This window comes from Bubalus bubalis, chromosome 13 (assembly GCF_019923935.1).
Source record: "Bubalus bubalis isolate 160015118507 breed Murrah chromosome 13, NDDB_SH_1, whole genome shotgun sequence".
NCBI lineage: Eukaryota > Metazoa > Chordata > Mammalia > Artiodactyla > Bovidae > Bubalus > Bubalus bubalis.
This window is the reverse complement of record NC_059169.1, coordinates 58,995,857-59,014,412: the sequence shown is the minus strand read 5'-3', so window position 1 is coordinate 59,014,412 and position 18,556 is coordinate 58,995,857. Positions and strand designations below refer to the sequence as shown.

The 18,556-nt window shown below is 48.7% G+C and overlaps 1 long non-coding RNA gene across 1 annotated transcript; it reads right to left on the bottom strand.

The window, feature by feature from the left end:
- Positions 1–1,204: 1,204 nt before the first annotated feature.
- LOC112578459 lies at positions 1,205–10,132 on the bottom strand. Its single transcript, XR_003102730.3, has 3 exons — positions 9,737–10,132; positions 3,462–3,652; positions 1,205–2,686 (listed from the first exon to the last, which is right to left on the bottom strand). It is a non-coding gene; the product is annotated as an uncharacterized LOC112578459 (long non-coding RNA).
- Positions 10,133–18,556: the final 8,424 nt, after the last annotated feature.

Below are 18,556 nucleotides of genomic sequence, written 5' to 3'. Positions count from 1 at the left end.
GTCGAGGGGGTCTGAAACCCAGACTTTCACAGAGAGGTGATTTTTCTGGTAAAGTGATTGACAAAGCAGGATTTCAGCTCTAAGAGTCAGGGCATCAGTTCAGAATCTGACACTTGGGGCCGGAGTGTGGGAGATGTGTTTTCTATCTGGTACTTGATCTTTCAACTTCATTTTCTCTTTCCTAAAGTAAACACCACCTTTAAACACACCAGCCTTTTAGCAACTCTTCCCTGAATGGTGTTTATCTTCCAGGCGATCTATTAATTGTCAGTTTATTTAGCAAACCTAGTTTGCCCAGGGTTGACGGATCTGTTTAATATCCTTCTTTAAGATAGACTGGCTTATCTTTACAAAAAAATGTTATCGGGTGCCTGCTCTAAGGATCATTACCTTGATTTATTGTTTCCTCTGCAGCAAATCTCCAATAATGGGTTTTCCTTAAGCCGTATCCGTACTCTTTTTGGTCATGAATTTTCAGTGCCTCTCTTGTTTCTCTGTGCATAAGCACTGTGTGCATTTGAGGGCCAGGATGTTTCAGGAACTCACCCAGGCCCTGTCCACATGGCCTCAAGGCCTCTGATGGGCAAGACCTTGGTGATGCCTGGAGGAAAGTGGTAATGGAGAGCATGACCTTGAGCAGGTGACAGCCCCCCGTTCCTGTGACCTTTGAGAGGACCTCCCAGTGGACTCCCCAGGTGGTGCAGTGGTAAAGAACCCGCATGCCAATGCAGGAGATGTAACAGATGCAGGTTCGATCCCTGGGTGGGTAGACTCCCCTGGCGGAGGAAATGGCAACCTGCTCTAGTATTCTTGCCTGGGAAATCCCATAGACAGAGGAGCCTGGCGGGCTAGGGTCCATGGGGTCACAAAGAGTCGACTGAGCCACTGAGTACACGTGCTCAATGTGTCAGGAACACCCACCCCACACAGAGCCAAGATGCCCTATCGGTCGTGTGCCAGGTCGCAGGCAGGCACCTTCCAAGGCATCCCAGGTCAGTAAGGCTCGGGGTGGGGTGGGAACGGGAGAGCAGTGAGGGGGTCACTGAGTAGTCCGTGCAGGTCCCACATGCAGACACCAAGTCCTTCACCCAAAGCTCAAAGGCCTGAGCGGAGAAGTCATTCTAGCTCTGGTTTGTGCTTTGTGTCTGGTGTTGCAATGAATCATCTACTTCCCCTTTGTCTTCCACTTCTATAAAGAGTCGTATGAGTAATACTCTTCGTATTTTCCATTTTAAGAGAAATTCAGAAAGTTTAGATAGACTGGGGGTTCTTGTTGCCAGATTTTTTTCCCTTAAACGCACCCCCCGTCTATATATATGTAAACAACTCTCTTATACATGTACACATCAGAAGTAAGTCCTTCATGGCCCAGCTCTGACCTGTTCTGTCACATGGGCAAACAAGGAGAACCGCAAATGGATGTTACTGAATAGGACCCCTAAGTGTTAGCTGTTTGGAGGAAGAGAAAAATGCAAACAGTGAGTGTATGTTTCAGCTTTTCCTGAACTATCAAATGACCCAGAAATACTTAATTAGCTGAAATGTTAAGGGACATTGGAAATACAAAATGTGAAAGAACAAAATTTCTTTGTGGTAGAAAAAACCTGGCTGCCAGGCTGTGTCTGTGTGTGCAATTGTGTATAAGAGAGACAGAGAGACGGAGAGAGAGGAGAGACAGAGAGGGACCCCTTCCTTTCTCAGAACTATAACACTAACTATTAATGGCCAAAAGTACTACTGACGATCACACTGGCTGTGAAGTCCTCTCATTTATCATTTCCTCCTATTCCTGCTCGTGTATTTCAGGAGGATGTCAAGAGCAAGCCCATGGCGTTCCTCTAGGCTTCCTTTCTGTGGGAATGAGGAGGGGTGGGAATGGGAGGCTGGAGCCCCCTCCCTATGCAAATCCCAGCCTTGCCTTGGCTCAGGGCTGCCAGTTTGAGGAGCGTGTGGGTTGTGATCCTTTTGTTCCTTTGGAAGAAAAAAAATGTGCTGCGGGTAAAAATAGTATTTTAAAGTCTTTTTTTTTTTTTTAAATAATGCACATCACAGCTGATGACAAGGGAGCTGTTTCTCTGGGTGGGACGAAAGAGTGACTGAGCTGGGAAAGGCTGAGGTTTCCCCCAGCCCCTGCTCCAAGCATCTCCTCCACCCTGCCTTCCGTCAGCAGTGGGGTCTGGGGAGTGAGCCCAAGTCCCACTCCCTTCTCCCATCACCTGCTTGTACGGTTTCAAGACAGTCCACTTGCTTAGGCCTTTCACTGGGCGCAGGAGGACAAGGCCAGGCTGGCTGCTCTAGGCTCAGCCACCTGGAGCTGCTCCCCGTTCTCAGAACCTCTCTCCCTGCCTTCTCCTGTTGCTTTCTGGGATCTCGGCTCCCTCCTTCTCCCCTCTTCTTTGTCCTGTTTATTCTTTTCTACGTTTTACTTGAAAATTCCAAACCTTTTCTCTAAATTCCCGTTTCTAGACTTGTGTATGTTTCATTGTCAGCGGCATCGACTCCCTCCTTGGAGCAGGGCATTTTTAAAAGAATTTCAGCTCCATCCGAGAAAGCAGACTCTCAGGGACTTGTCCAGCTGGGGCAGGAGGCACTGGGAGTCAAGAGATGCTGGGTCTCTCTGGTCCTTTGCCCCCGTGGCATGGTTTCCTTCTTCTGTGACACTTGACTTTGAGGCAGGAACTGGCTCCTACATGAATTAAATAAAATAAAATCAATAACATCAACATAAAAGCTCCTGAAGGTGTGTAGGGACCTCCCCTTCTGTGCACCACCCGTGGGTCCTGGCTCATGCCCATCCACATCACTTGGCACCTGCAGAACTCAGGTGCTTGGATGGTGGGTTACCCATCACTCTCTAACCTTGCAGGAAGGGTGATGGAGAAGGTTGCAGCAGGTCCTACTTATGGATAAAACCACTAGTGACTCACCTCAGAGCTCTTGTAATCCAACTTTTAAAAAATTTGTAGGTGAGGAATATGAGAGTCTGGCATGTCAAGTCACATGCTTAATAACCTGGAATTGCTTGGTCTAAGACATGGTGCTAGAACCCAGATATGTGCGTTTTTGCTTATGGCTCTTTCCACCAGGCCATGGGGCATCCCTGCAGTGTGCTAAGACAAGAGCCATCTGGCCACTAAAAACATTTTTGTTTTTGTACTTTTTCTACGAGTTTGAAAGGCACTAATTGGCCTACTTTACAAAGAAAAGCTATATCTGTACATACGTACATACGTATGCGTGTATTTTCCAATGGTTTTAGAATCGGTGTCACAGCGTGTTGGGGCTGGATTCGCTTGGCGACCACGTGCTCCAGCCCTTTCAAGTTACTGAGGAGACCGAGTGTCTGGTGGGGCCAGAGTGAGAAGAGCCCTTGAAAGTCAAAGAAGCTTTCCTTTTTTGTTGTACAATCAGACAGATTTTGTTTTTCCTTTTCTTGGACGACAGCCCCACTTTTCACGCACCTGGAGCAGTCAGGTCCATATCCGCTCACCACGCACCCATGATGCTGGAAGGCCACGGCTGAGAGGCTGATCAGCGGTCTTGTCCGCTCACAGCTGGGTGTGGGGCCCTCTCCAAACTGGCAATGCTCAGACCTGCCCACAGCCTTGCCCCTTGTCCTCGTCTTCTCTTCTGAGCCACAGTCAGCCTGATTCTGTTGACCAGAATGAGGGGCAAGTGTAGTCAAAGTGTTAGTCGCTCAGTCGTGTCCGATTCTGTTTGACCCCGTGGACTCTATTTCCAAAAAAGTCCCATTCTGAGATATGGAGGGGGGTTAGGATTTCAACACATGAATTTGGGGAGGCATAGTTCACCCCCTAACAGAGTGATGGAATAGCACCATGTTGTAATGCCTCACGAAATAGTGAATCTAGGCAAAGGCCATCAGTAACTGCTAAAACCACTCAGCGGAAAGCTGATGAGAAACTTTAGAGTGAGTGGAGCAGGCCGAAATAACAAACCCGCCGGCCGATCTTAACATCACCAGATACAAGACACACAGGCCTTGCCTCTCCGTGTCATGGAAGAGGAAGCACACAGCAATGCCTTCCCTGTGTTCTTGCCTCTCTCCCCTCCAAAAGCAAAAATGTAGGACCTTAATCTGATCAAGCCTTTGATGGGAATGTAAACGAACCATTCAGAGGATTTACAAGTGAGAAGAATCACACCTTAGGTATGCGATCAGCAAAATCCAGAATGTGAGAAATTCTGTAGGACAAAATCCCTGGTTTCTTAACAGATGTTAGAGGGAAAAAAAAGAGGAAGTGGGGACCTAGAGGTCCAAAGAGACTTAAAAAAGTGTACCAGCTGAACTCGGTGCACGCATCTTGTGTGGTCTGGATTTGAAGAAGTCATCCATAAAATACCAAAAGACATATAAGAGACAGAGAAATTTGAACACTGGGTACTTGGCGATGTTAAAAAAACTCATGAATTTTTTGGAAAGATGTATTTATTCGTTCTTGGCTGCACTGGGTCTTTGTTGCTGCTCACAGGCCCTCTCTAGCTGTGGTGCGAGCGCCTCTCACTGTGGTGGCCCCTCTCACTTTGGAGCACAGGCTCCGGGCACGTGGGCTCGGTAGCTGTAGTTCACGGGCCTAATTGCTTTGTGACACGTGGGATCCTCCCAGACCAGGGATCGAACCTGTGTCCCCCGTTTTGGCCGATAGACTCCCAACCACTAGACCACCGGGAAAGCCCCAAATCATTAATTTTTTAAAGTGTGATAATAGTATTGTTGTAATTTTTAAGTTCTTATTTTCAGGGATACCACTAAGGTCCCTACCGATGAAAAGTTAGTGTCTTGGACTTGTTTCAAAATAATTTGGGAAAGAGGTGCTAAATTGGGTGAATTCAGATGACTTGTGATTGGCTAGGTGTTGAAGCTGGGGTGATGGCTATATGGGGTTTCATTATACTCTTCTCTCTGCTTTTATACATTCGAAATTTTCTATAATAAAGTGTTAAAAATTGATGAGGTGGCTCTCCTCCTATAAAAGTCCTATCTATCCATCTCTGTTCTGGATACTATCCCATCTTGTCTTCTCAAGGACTTAGCTCTCCGTTTATTGCCTCTCTGAGCATAGTTAAGTCTCTCCCTCCCCCTGAGCCACCCCACAGCTTACAAACACCTTCTACTACCTACCATTCTTTAAAAAAGAAAGAAAGAAAATATGGAAAATCAACTTTAATTCCTCCCTTGGCCCTTCTTATCTTTCTCCCTCTACCCGATTTTTCTATCTCCCCTGTGCTGTCCAAACTGCTCTTCCTGTGTACGAACTTCTTAAACCCTCACCATCCATTCACTCCTCAACCAACTGCCCTCTGAGAAACACGGTCAGGGTCACCAGCATCCTACAGGTTACCAATTCCAGCGGACACTTTTCTGCTTGCATCTCCTTCCTGACTCTTCCCAGCTATCTCCTCCCACTCTTCCATCTTCAGGATGGCCTTCAGGACACTCCATGGCTGGGGTCCCTCCATCAATCTCTGTCATTGTACCAGCTTCAATTCTCTTTATAGCCCTTGTTGAAAATTGCAGTCAGATTTTTATTTGTACATTTCCCACTGGACTGTCAGCTCCACAAGAAAAGAAACCAAATATATTTTGCTCATCCCTGTAACCCCAGCAAACAGTGCAGTTCCTGGCACACCACAGAGGCACTTAAAAAATATTTGTTGAATGAAAACATTAAGTGATACATCAGCCAGACGATTACCCAAATTAGGATAATTACAAATTGTGAAAAGCTCTATGAAAAAAGCGTTAGGAGTGTTGATCTAGTCTGAAAGGGTCGCAAAAGCTTCCATGTGAAAATCACATTTGAGCTGAGCTGCGAAGAGTGGGAGGGAGGTATAGAAAAGTCGGGAAACAGTGAGAGAAAAAGAGTCAGCCGACCGTGAGAAAAGGATGCAAGAAGGGCTTCTGAAGTCAAAAATCGCCTGGGGACCAGAGATGTGCTGTGTCCTCTACTGGGGTGGGTCTGTGTGTGCCACTTGAGACTGAGAAAGTGACAGAACGCAGGGGGAGCCCAAAGGGCGACGTGGTTCAGGCTATTTTTAACCCTCTGTGGACCAGCAGCCAGAAGAGTTTCAGCAAGATTTCACTTCCATTGCTCCTTCAGAGCAGGAAGTGCACCGAATGCATTAGTGAACAGCCAGGACAGGACGGAGCTGGGGCAGCTGTGCTTCACCCTAACTTCACACCTTCCTGTGAGAAATGAGCCACTTTTGCGCAAACGAAACCTCAGACCCTGTCTCTTTCAATTTTGCCCAGATGGCCTCCTTTGCTCAGATCTCTAAGTTTGGTCTAGGGTCTGATCAATATTCAAACACATCTCCCCTAAAAGGCGCCTTTCGGGAGGCAGAAACCTGAGGACCACTCAGCCAGCATGGACCAAAAGAGGATGAGACTCCAGGGGCTTCAAACAGTCCCCAGATGAACAAAGGACAGGGAAAGGGCTTCTGAAAGGAGCTCACAAGCACGTGCACAGAAACAGTGAAACCGTTTTTCAAGTACATAACCTGTGCTTTGACCCAGTAACTCTATTTCTAGGAGGAAATACCCAGAGGCAGGCAAAGACCAGTGTACCAGGATGACTGCATTAACACTATTTACAAAGTAAAAGAATCAGAAAACCTAACGTCCCAAACAGAGAGAAGGCTCCAGAAGTCACAGCGTGCCCGAACTAGGATGCAGCCATCACCATCACGTTTACAAGTAAATCTTAATTGCTTGACAAATGCTCAGAATATAGCGTTAAGGGAAAGTAACTGCTTATACATTATGAACTCAAATATGTGAGTTTCTGTATACGTATTAGATGGATAGAGAGATGCAAAGCAAAGACCGGATAAAAGTCACAAGGAGAGTTAAATCTAGATGGTGCAAATTGCTTTGTCTTGATTTTTATACTTCTCTTTTAACAAAAGCATATTATATAATCACAAACAAACAATAAGATACTTTTTGATGTGTTCATTTATTTTCTTTCTTATTGTGGGAAAATGCACACAGCATGACATTAACCATTTTTAAGCTGGGAGTTCAGTGGTATTAAGTACATTCACAGGGTTCAACCATCACCACTCCAGAACTTTCTCATCCTCCCAAACCAGAACTCTGTGCTCTTTAAACATGAGTCTCTGCTTCCTCCTCCCCCAGGGCTTGGTAACCACCATCCCCCTCTGTATCTCTGTGAATTCAGCTTCTCTAGGCACCTCTTGGGAGAAGGCAATGGCACCCCACTCCAGTACTCTTGCCTGGAAAATCCCATGGATGGAGGAGCCTGGTAAGCTGTAGTCCATGGGGTCGCTAAGAGTCAGATACAACTGAGTGACTTCACTTTCACTTTTCACTTTCATGCATTGGAGAAGGAAATGGCAACCCACTCCAGTGTTCCTGCCTGGAGAATCCCAGGGACGGGGGAGCCTGGTGGGCTGCCGTCTCTGGGGTCGCACAGAGTCGGACACGACTGAAGCGATTTAGCAGCAGCAGCAGCAGGCACCTCTTATGAGTGGAATCATGCAGTATCTGCCCTGTTGTGTCTGGTTTATTTCACTTATCATAACATCTTCAAGGTTCATCCATGGCTGCTTTATTTTCCGGGCATCTCAGTGTTGCTCCCACACTGCTAAACCTCAGTGCTCACCTACAGCGATGTCCAATGAGGTCTTCTGCTCGGGGCCTGATGAACCCAAATATTTCACTTGAAATGTGAAGGCTCCTCTCAAAGGACCCAGGAAGTGGTGTGAAGAGACAATGTCGGGTGTTACACGCTCACCTCCCCTTTCTCTCCAGCAGCCTCAAGGAGCCAAGGATGCTACCTTCTCGTATTACGTCTTAAGGAAGGGGCGAGTAGGAGGATAAGGTAGGGTGGACACTGATTGAAGGAAGGCCTGGGAGGAGCTTTGAAAACATCTGCTGAGGCCAGCTCATTTGCAAAGGCTGAGGGAACGGGCGTTAATGGTCTCAATGCGCCAGGGAGGCGAGGCAGCATCATGATCACAAATGCCAGGTCGGCCTCTGGGATCAGCGTGACCATGGGCGGTCTCTCAGAGACCCAGAACTGCCTCCCCATCCCCATCCTTGTGGGCCCAAGAGTGCGCCCCCCTCCCTCATTCCGTCAGGCTGGTGAAGTTCCAAGTCCAGGTAATACTGAGAGTATTAGGCACTTGATATGCAGTAATGTTACTGAAAGTGTGAGAAGGAGGAACGAGCAGCAACTGACTGGACTGTTGGGACTCAGAGAAGGTCTTGGAGGCTGGAGTCTTGCTTGTAAGAAGTGCGGGACAAAAAGGCCTCTGTGCCTGGGAGCCCCCAGGGCCCTGCTCAGCATCAGTAAGTGCTGGTATTATTTAAATTACTATTGCTGTTTAGTGTCAGATGACAGACTCAGACTCAGATTTCTTGACTCCTGGGCTGAAGCTGTTCTTACCAACTCTCTCTTTTTCTCGCCTGTGTCCTTCCTTTGAACCTTGATCCTTGACCGTCCTCCTTTTCCACCCTCCTCTTTGGAACTCTGCACCTCTCAGAGAAGAAAGGGCAAAAGAGTCTGCCAGAGTTCGCATTTGTTGTGAAGGAATGAAGAAGCAGGCACCCAAATCAGTGTTTTGCAACCTACAGGTGAAACTCAGGGCCCTTTCCCACATACCCATGGTTGTACGTGCCAAGAAATATGTCTGTCTTCTATATCTCACTATGGATTTTTGGTCAACTCTCATTTCAACAGATTGCAGATAGAAACATTTTGGTCATGATAAACAATGACTTTTTTCAAGCTATATTCAAAGTGTGTTGGGAGAGGGGGAGACCTAGATTTCTAGAACCTTCTATCCATGATCATTTTCAAGATAGCCATAATTCCCTTCAAAATCTTGATGTATAACCCTTGATTCATTGGAAAAGACCTGGATGCTGGGAAAGAATGAAGGCAGGAGGAGAAGGGGGCGACAGAGGATGAGATGGCTGGATGGCATCACCGACTCAATGGACATGAATCTGAGCAAATTTCAGGAGATAGTGAAGGACAGAGGAGCCTGGTATACTGCAGTCCATGGGGTCGGAAAGAGTCAGACACAACTTAGCAACTGAGCAACAGCAACAACCTTTGGTTCCCTGTGTATGCTAAATTGCTTCCGTCGTGTCTGACTCTTTGTGACCCCATGGACTGTAGCCCACCAGGCTCCTCTGTCCATGGGATTCTTAAGGCAAGAATACTGGAGTGGGTTGCCATGCCTTCCTCCAGGGGATCTTCCTGACCCAGGGATCAAATTCCCATTTCCTGTAGCCCCTGCGTTGCAGGTGGATTCTTTACCACTGAGCCACTGGGGAAGCCCTGATTCCTTCCATATCCAACTCAAAAGTCAGCTGCCAGTGGGAGTGTGACAGTTCTGTGTCTTGTTTCTCCCACTTCAGAAAGACCTCTCTCCGGCTTCCCTTGGCCGTCTGCTCTGCCTGGCTGAGGAGGAGACAGCCCAGACCTCTTCCACCCACACAGTCCTGCTGCCAAAGATCCGAAATGCAGGGAGTAGTCCAATTAAAACACTGGGCAACTGGGCATACAGGGAAAGACAAGCATCAAAGGACAACCCTGTTTGCTATTTACCAAAAAAAAAAAAAAAAAAAAAAGAGAGAAAGGAAAAAACAACACATGTAAATATTTTTTATCTCAAGTTCTCTTGTGCTAATTAAGGAATAAGGACAGTTGTTTTTAACAAGGCTTGAGCAGCTACTCACATTGAGTGGAATCCTCCGAATGGACTGGGATAAACAAGAGAGAAGGTCTTAAAAAGAAGGCTCATTACTCAGACACAGCCCCAAGCGGGTTCCCCTCAGGCAGCTGCTGGCTTCCAGGACATCGTGGGCGAGGTGAGGAGAGCACAGAGGAGGCTTCTTGTTCACAGGGCATCTGTGTGTGAGGAGACGCCCCCTGCCCCCATCACCGAGTGTGCACTTGAAGACTGTCATTTTCATTCTGGAGGCCTCAAGCACCCCATTCATTTCTGAAAACCCGTGTGCCAGCTTGGCATCCAGCTTGGCATCCAGCTCAGGGGACATAAAATAAATCAAGAAGGGGAGGGAAATGTCTGGAGCGCACACTTTCTAATTATGTCTGTTTTCTCTCCTTCTAGCCCCTCCCCACCCCCTGTGGCAGCCCCCCACCACCACTTCCTCCCGCTGCCGCAAGAAACACACGCGGAAACGTTTTCAATTCTGTACCACCTTGGCAATCTCTTCAAGTTCTGAGCTTTGCCGCTGCTGCTTGCGAATTCAGGAGGCATGAGCTGTCCATGGGGGCCGCTCCTCAGCTTGGCCAGGCCCACCTGGCTTGTCCGACGACTCTGAAAGATGCAGTCCTAAAGAGGAAGCCATCTCTGTTGAGAACAACTGCCCTTGGCCTGAATTTGTCAAACAGGATTTATGGGGAAAGGACGAGGGAAGGTAGCAGGAAGAAGACAAATACTCAGAGTATATTAAATAAACACACGTTAGGGTGTGGCTCAGCTGTGCAGGGGGATGATGTAAACTGCTGCTTCAAAGCAGAGTATAAGGCTCATACTCAACAAGCATGCCAGGCTTCATCTTGGCGATTTTCACTGGGATGGCCCCATTTAACCCTCCCAGGAAACCCCCACCAACCCACCGTGCTACCCGGTGCCCTGAAAATTCAGATCCAGAGGAATCAAGGCAACCAAGGCCAGTGCTCCCAAGACGCCTTGTGACTGCATGACAACACTCCACAGGGAAAGAGAAAAGAATCACTTTAAAAATGACCAGAGAGGGCTTCCTGCCAATGCAGGGGACGTGCCTTCAATCCCTGATCTGGGAAGATCTCAGGTGCGGCAGAACAGTGAAGCCTGTGCTCTACAACTACTGAGCCTGTGCTCTAGAGCCCAGAGTCACAACTACTGAAGCCCGTGCTCTGCAGCAAGAAAAGCCACGAGAATGAGAAGCGTGCGTAGCAACAGAGAGTAACCCTCACTTGCCGCAACTAGAGAAAACCCCATGCAGCAGTGGAGAACCAGCACAGCCAAAAGTGAATCAATAAAAATGACTGCACGTTGTAATTAGCCATAACGCAGATGCTAACATGAAGGGAGACCAGATGAGAATGCTGCGCCGTCTTTGCGGCTTCTCTGTAAAATACCAGGCTTATTTTAAAGAAATGAGCCACCACCTGGAAGGATGTGTGCATGCGTGCCAAGCCCCTCAGGCATGTCCACCTCTCTGTGACCCCATGGGCTGAAGGCGCCAGGCTCCTCCGTCCATGGGATTCTCCAGGCAAGAATACTGGACTGGATTGCCATGTCCTTCCCCAGGGGATCTTCCCAACTCAGGAATCAAACCCACGTCTGTTGTTTCCTGCGTTGGCAGGTGGGCTCTTTACCACTAGCGCCACCTGGGACGCCCACCTGGAAGTACAAGTCCTTCTGAAACGAATGTGACACAGATCATTCCGTTGTCCTGCTCGACTGTCCACCCAGAAATGGGTGGTGAGAACAGGAGGAGCCCCTGGCACTCAGCCGGGCGTGCTGGTGTCTGCAGAAGAGGAGACACTCGGTGTCTGTGAAAGGTTAGGACACGCTCCCTCGTTAGACTGGAGAGTCACACAAGACATCTCAGAGGAATTAAGATGGATGAATTTTTAGCTTACTGATTTATGGTCTGCTGGTCAATTATGAATATTAAGTTGTTATGTGTTGAAACCACTTTCTGTTGATGCTTGTCTCTTGACTTTCTCCTGTCTTTTCTTGTTTTTCTTTAAATGAAAACATCTTTCATTTAAAAAATTACAATTAGCAGCCTTCCTCCATCTCTGAAAGGAGAAAGGGCTGTCATTGTGAAGGCATATTTCGGGGGAAGGAGAAGGTGTTTTGAAGCCAGAGAGATTTGGCTGCAAGCCATAGTTAAATGGCTTTCTGGCTGTGTGATCTCAACGAATCTGATCTCTGAACGTCAGATTCTTTCTATGTAAAATGCAGCCATCATATCTACCCAGCAGGACTGTGGCATTAAACTATACAAATATGGTGTTTACTGATGCATTGTATGTGCTCAGGAAATATATTGATGGATGATTAAATATGGGTTAATACTTATAATGGAATATATGTGCTTAATTTAACAACAACAACAAAAAATCAAGCATCCTTACAGCGAAGAGTCTAGTGTTTTAAAAAAATCACTTTAATAATTATGAGTAGATCCCTCTGGTGGTACATTGGACAAGAATCCTGCCAACGCAGGGGACACGGGTTCCATCCCTGATCCAGGAAGATTCCACATGCCACAGGCAAGTAGGCCCATGCGTTACAACTGTTAAGCCTGTGGTCTAGAGCCCAGGAGCTGCAGTTACTGAGTCTATGCACCTAGAGTTGGTGCTCCGCAACAAGAGAGGCCACTGCAATGAGAAGTCTGTGCAGTGCAAATAGAGAGTAGTCCCAGCTCACTGCAACTGGAGAAAGCCTGCTCAATGAAGACCCAGAGCAACCAAAACTAAATAAATAAATAAATTTTACAGAAAAAAAACAAAAAACAAAAAACAAAAAACAACCAAACTATGACCGTATCTCCAAGATCTACTCAGGGGTGTTTTCAGTGGATCTCGGGCAGGGCTGGGGGCGCACAAGCCCCAGGTCTGGGTGTGAAGCATCGGGCAGGCCTGGGAGTAGCCCGCCTCCCTAGCACGTTGTGAGCAGAGCTCTATCTACACAGGCAGATGGAACAGGAGCCTCCTGACCAGATGAGGGGCTAGTGGAGGGGGGTGCGGGGGCTGCCGGAAGTCGCTGGGGAATAAGCAGAAGTGTTTCTACTCATTGGTGAGGATCTTGGCTGGGATTTGTTTAAAAACTGTCACCGTCTGTCTTTGAAAGGATGTGAGGATTCCTGGAGAATCAGAAGAGGAGAGAATACTGACAGGGCCGCATCCAGCTCCCTTGGAGGGGTGGGCGGCCGGGAGGGGCATCACTGCCCTTTCCCGTGCGTGGGCATGGTGCCCTGGACAAGCACAAAATCTCCTCTTCCAGCTGGGCCAAGCCTCCTTATTTATTAGCTCTTTGTGTACCTGACCATTGTCCTACTGTCTCATAAAATTAGCCTGTCAGCCAACAAAGCCAAGGCAGGCACCGCACCTGAATTTATCAGCCAGAACCCGGCTCCCCAAACGCCGTGACCTGGAAGGAGGTCTGCCTATGGCTCACTCAAGCTTTTATTTTTCTGGCTCAGTCAATTCTCACAGCAGGAAAATGTCAATTCATCAGAGAGTATCCCATGCCTAGGGTTCTTCTTCCATAAAACGTCTGTGTGAGGGGGCAGGAGGTGAGGCTAAGGGTGGACTAGGTTACCAAATCCGCCAGAACTCAAATCGGCTATTTTAAAATATGCTGAATGACAGGCTATTTAGGTGAAGCCCTGGAATACATGAATTTTTAGAAGATCCTGGGTGATTCTGATGATCAGCCAGGATCAGGAATCACCGGACCCTGTGCTCCACCAGGTGCTCTTGTTCTAGAACATCCTGGGTTTTGGAGGCCCAGAAAAAAGTGAAGGCGTGTTAGCGGCTCAGCTGTCTACAGCTCTTTGGGGCCTCAAGGGCTGTAGCCCACCAGGTTCCTCTGTCCAAGGAATTCTCCAGGCAAGAATACTGGAGTGGGTTGCATTGCCTTCTCCAGGAGATCTTTCCAACCCAGAGACTGAACCCAGGTCTTCTGCACTACAGGTGGATTCTTTACAGTCTGGGCCACCAGGGACGCGCTCCAGGATGACTCACATGCACAGAAACCTGCAAAAACACTGGTTCACATCACTGGTCCTCTACTCAGCGGCTCTTTGGGATCATCTGAAGAGTTAAAAACAAAATAAAACCCTGAGCCCAATGTCCAGAGAACAGAGATTATTTTAAATTTCCCAGGTGATTCTAAAGCAACCCCTGGATAAACTGTTTAAAATAAAAATCCAAATCCACTCTTTTCCCCGGGGGCAGGGCTGTACTGAGGGTTTGCTGTGCATCATTACTGGTGTTTTTCTCCTTCATTAAACTGATGGCATCACTTGGAGGCACGGTTGAGACAGAGAAAGAACTAAAAATATTCTCCCACAAACAGGGATGGATCTGAAACCCTCTGATCAAAACAGGAGGAGAGAGGGGCAGTGGGTGCTGGGCTAGTAACTGTCTCAATGTAACTCAGATTTATCTGGAGCCTGCGCAAGGGACTGACACTTTCTGGACCAGCGCGAGCTTCTCCCCGCCTTGGAGCGAGGAGCTTATCAAACCACCAGGTAGAGACGGGACCCCGTCCCCACCACACAGGGGCCTCTCTCCGCCCCCCAGAACAGAATGTCGTTTCTTATGCTTTTATGTTCTATGTTAAACAGTCCTTCTCCTGTCAGAGCCGAGTATGTATGGTGTGTCTGTTGAGACACAACAGCAGTCCACGTTGGAGACATAACAAAAGGGCCCATGGAGAACTTTAAGTCTGTGACTTTCAACTAAATCTGGCTCCTGATACATTAAACTCTCCCAGAGCCTTTCTCTGGCCCAGAGTCAGACTGGACTGCATCCCGGGGTGGGGAGGGGCGGGGTGATGAGATGGTGCTGGATCCGTCCATGTGGGACCGCACTGCTTGGAAGGCTCGGATTTGACTTTGGTTTGGACATAACCCCTCTGGGCTTCCCAGGTTGCTCGGTGGTAAAGAATCCCCCTGCCAACACAGGAGCCGCAGGGGGACGTAGGTTCGACCCCTGGGTCAGGAAGATTCCCCTGGAAGAGTAAATGGCAACCCATTCCAGTATTCTTGCTGAGAAAATCCCATGGACAGAGGAGCCTGGTGGGCTACAGTCCATGGAGCTGCAAAAGAGTAGAATACGACTGAGCAACTAACGCTTTCACTAAGTACAGAGTACAGTACCTGCATTCTATCTGATCTTACGCTTCTGAACCCCCAGAGCAAGGACCTTGGGAGGGGAGATGCTGAAATAAAGCATAGGAGGCGGCGCTTCACACCCACCGAGGGGGCTTCTCCCCGAGCAAATCCCAGCTGTCCCTGGGTCCCAGGCCCACCCCGGCTTCCCTGGCTTTTCTCCACCCCCACCTCACCCCCTGCCCTCCACCCCTACCCCCCGACCCCACCCCTCGACCCCCAGTGCTGAGGCAGCACGGGACACACAACTGTGTTCAAAGGGCTCTGACTGTGTTCGCAGGAAAGCTCCCACAGTAAAAATAGCTGCGGGATGTGGTGGCTGGACTCTTGGTGCTTGGGTGTGGTTGCCAACCTCACTCCACACTGCTCACTGCAGGCACGTGGATAAGACATTGGAAACCCTGTTAAAAGCCCCCGTGTGATTCACCCTCCCTCCCTGAGCCTCTCAACTGAAACCTGACCTTATCTCCTTTCCCTTCCCTGACCTCCACTTCTGAGGAAGAGCCATGCTTTACTCTGAGGCTGGGAAAGCATCAGGAGGACTGATGTCTCAGGTGGGACAGAGGTGGCAACAGGGAGGAAGGAGACCCCACAGCCATGAGGATGGGCGCCCCCGCTCGGGCTGGGCCTCTCCCCCCATGCCCTGAGCTTGGCTTTGATTGTGAGTCGCCTCGGTGTGACCTGAGGATGTGGCTCTCATCTCTGGCTCCCAAGGCATCTTGGCACACGGGACCCGGCCTCCACGAGATCTAAGAATGCCCTCATTCTCATGATGCTGTGACTTTGGGAGAAATTTACAGCCCAGGGGGTCAAAAATGCTGGCGTGGCTGTTAAGATGCTATTTTGGGATGAGAAATAGTATTTTGGGTGAATCCAAGGGAGTAATTTTGTGAAGTTTCAGACAGTAGCAACAAAGAAGTGACTATATCCAGAGGCGGTGCCCAGAAAGGGTTGGCGCGGCCACGTGGACCAGAGCTTTACCCTGGGGCCCGGCTGTGGTCATCAGAGTGTCCTCTGTCCCCTGACGCTGCCTCCCAGACCAGAAGCACAAAGGACACCTCTTTGACTCCAGACACGAAGGATGCCAGAGGAGAGAGAGAGGCAGAGAAAGACAGAATGGATCAGAGACAGTGGGAGAGAGAGATTCCAAAAATAGCTCTATATTGTATTCATTTTTGCCAAGTGTCCACCAGGTCCTAGACACTCCGCTAGATCCTAGGGCAGGGGCATGCTCATTGTGACCACTAAAGATCCACTCTGATTTTATTAATAATACCCCCTGTGATGGAGGTCTGGGCGTCCCAGGTGGCGCTAGTGGTAAAGAACCCGCCTGCCAATGCAGGAGACATAAGAGATGCGAGTTTGATCCCTGGGTCAGGAAGATTCCCTGGAGGAGGGCATGGCAACCCATTCCAGTATTCTTGCCTGGAGAATCCCATAGACAGAGGAGCCTGGAAGGCTATAGTCCATAGGGTAGCAAAGAATTGGACACGACTGCATGATTAACACACATATTGGAGTATAGCTGATTAGCAATGTTGTGATGGTTTCAGGTGGACAGCAAAGGGATTCAGCCATACATATACATGTATTCATTCACCCCCAAACCCCCCTCCCATCCAGGCTGCCGCATAACACTGAACAGAGTTCCCTGTGCTCTACAGTAGGTCCTTGTTGATTATATAGAAGTGTGTTAATCGCTCAGTCATGTCTGATTCTTTGCAACCCCACCAGCGGGGTGCATTTGTTACAAGTGATGAACCTGCACTGACGCATCACAATCAACCATAGACCATAGTTTATACTTGGGGTTCACCCTTGGTGTTATATACTCTGTGGTTATATATAATAATGACATGCATCTACCATTATGGTATCATACAGAGTATTGCCACTGCCCAAAAACTTCTCTGTGCTCTGACTTTTCATCCCTTGCCACCTCCATCCCCAGGCCCTGACAGACCCCAGCAACCACTGACCTTTTTACAGTCTCTGTAGTTTAGCCCTTTCCTGAATATCAAACAGTTGGAACCATACAGGATGCAGCCTTTCCAAACTGGCTTCTTCCACTTAACAACATGCGTTTAAGTTTCCTCCATGTCTTTCTGTGGTTTGATAGCTCATTTCTTTTTATTACTGAATAATATCCCCTTGTCTGAATGTCCCACAGTTTATTTATCCATTCCCCTACTGAAGGACGTCTGGGTTGCTTCCAAGTTTTGGCAATTATTAATAAAGCTGCTATAAATGTACATGGGCAGGCACTTGTGTGCCTGTAAGTTTTTAACTCCTCTGGGTAAATACCAAAAGACCGGCGTGCCGGATTGAGTGTGCCTGTGTACTTAGTCGCTCGGTCGTGGCCGACTCTTTTGCAACCATTTGGACTGTAGCCCACCAGGCTCCTCTGTCCATGGGATTCTCCAGGCAAGAATACTGCAGTGGGTTGCTGTTTCTTCCTCCAGGGGATCTTCCCGACCCAGGGATCAAACCAGTGTAAATACCAAGAGACATCTGCGTTGGATCAGCTGTCCATACATTTTAAAGCTCCACGGTGAGTCTCATGCATACCTTAATGAAACTCCTGTAGGGAAACAGGCAAGACAGTTTGCTCCACGACTCACACCCAGTGCTTAGGTCCCCTGAGGGCCTGGGACCAGGCGGAGGAGATGCAGTGTGCCGAGGGACCCCTGGGCGGGGTGCACCCCCCTCCTTCTGCATCTCCAGCTCCTCGTAGGGTGCTGGGCCCGGAAAGGAAGGGCAGTGCACATCTACCACTTGATTCCAGTGAGCCCAGGAGTAAAGGACCGCCAGGAAGCAGAGTGGGCAAGCCAGAAGGCCCTCACTCTTCCCGCAGCAGGGCACAGCTGGCAAAGCAAATTGTTCTCAAAAGGCTGATATTTTGAATCAAAAGGGAAGGCTTGCAACATGCATATTTACAAATGTCCTTTTAGTGTGAAAGGTTGCCATGGAGACCTGTGACTGTGACAGTGATTTATGGCTTAAGAGCACCTCAGTGTCCTGCATTCAGCCAGGCAGACTGGGCCCCAGTTCTGAGCAGCGCCTGCTCGAGCTGCGGGGTGGGGGTGGGAGGTGGGGAGAACTCCCTCAACCTGGAAATGCTTCCAGGGCCAAAGATGCGACCTCCTCTTCCAAAATGGCTAATTAGGCAAGCAAGCAGCATCTGTCTCCCTGAGATCAGACCCTCTTTATTTCAAAGCCTTCACATATGTGAGCCACCTAACACCCATCTGGCTTTGGCGGGCAGGACTTGGCCTTCGGCGCACTGCCTCTCTGTTCCCGCTCCAGATTCCAGACCAGCGGGAGGAGCTCCCAGGCCTTCGTCCAGTGCCCGTGGCTGCTGCTGGCCGCAGCCCAGTTAACAAGACCGTGGGTACCACTGCTACTTCACAGGGCCCACCCACGGTGCTCATGATTGCACGTCCAGTTGAGTGAATCTTCTTTAAACCGTGAAGACCTATATCAAGCTCCATCTGAACTCCGTCTTCTTTTTTTTTATCATTAAGAACTGAGACTTTTTATTGTAGTAAAATATACATAGTATAAAATTTAGCATTTTAACCGTTTTTAAGTGTACAGGTCAGTGGCCCTAAGGACACTCGTATCGCTCAGCAACCA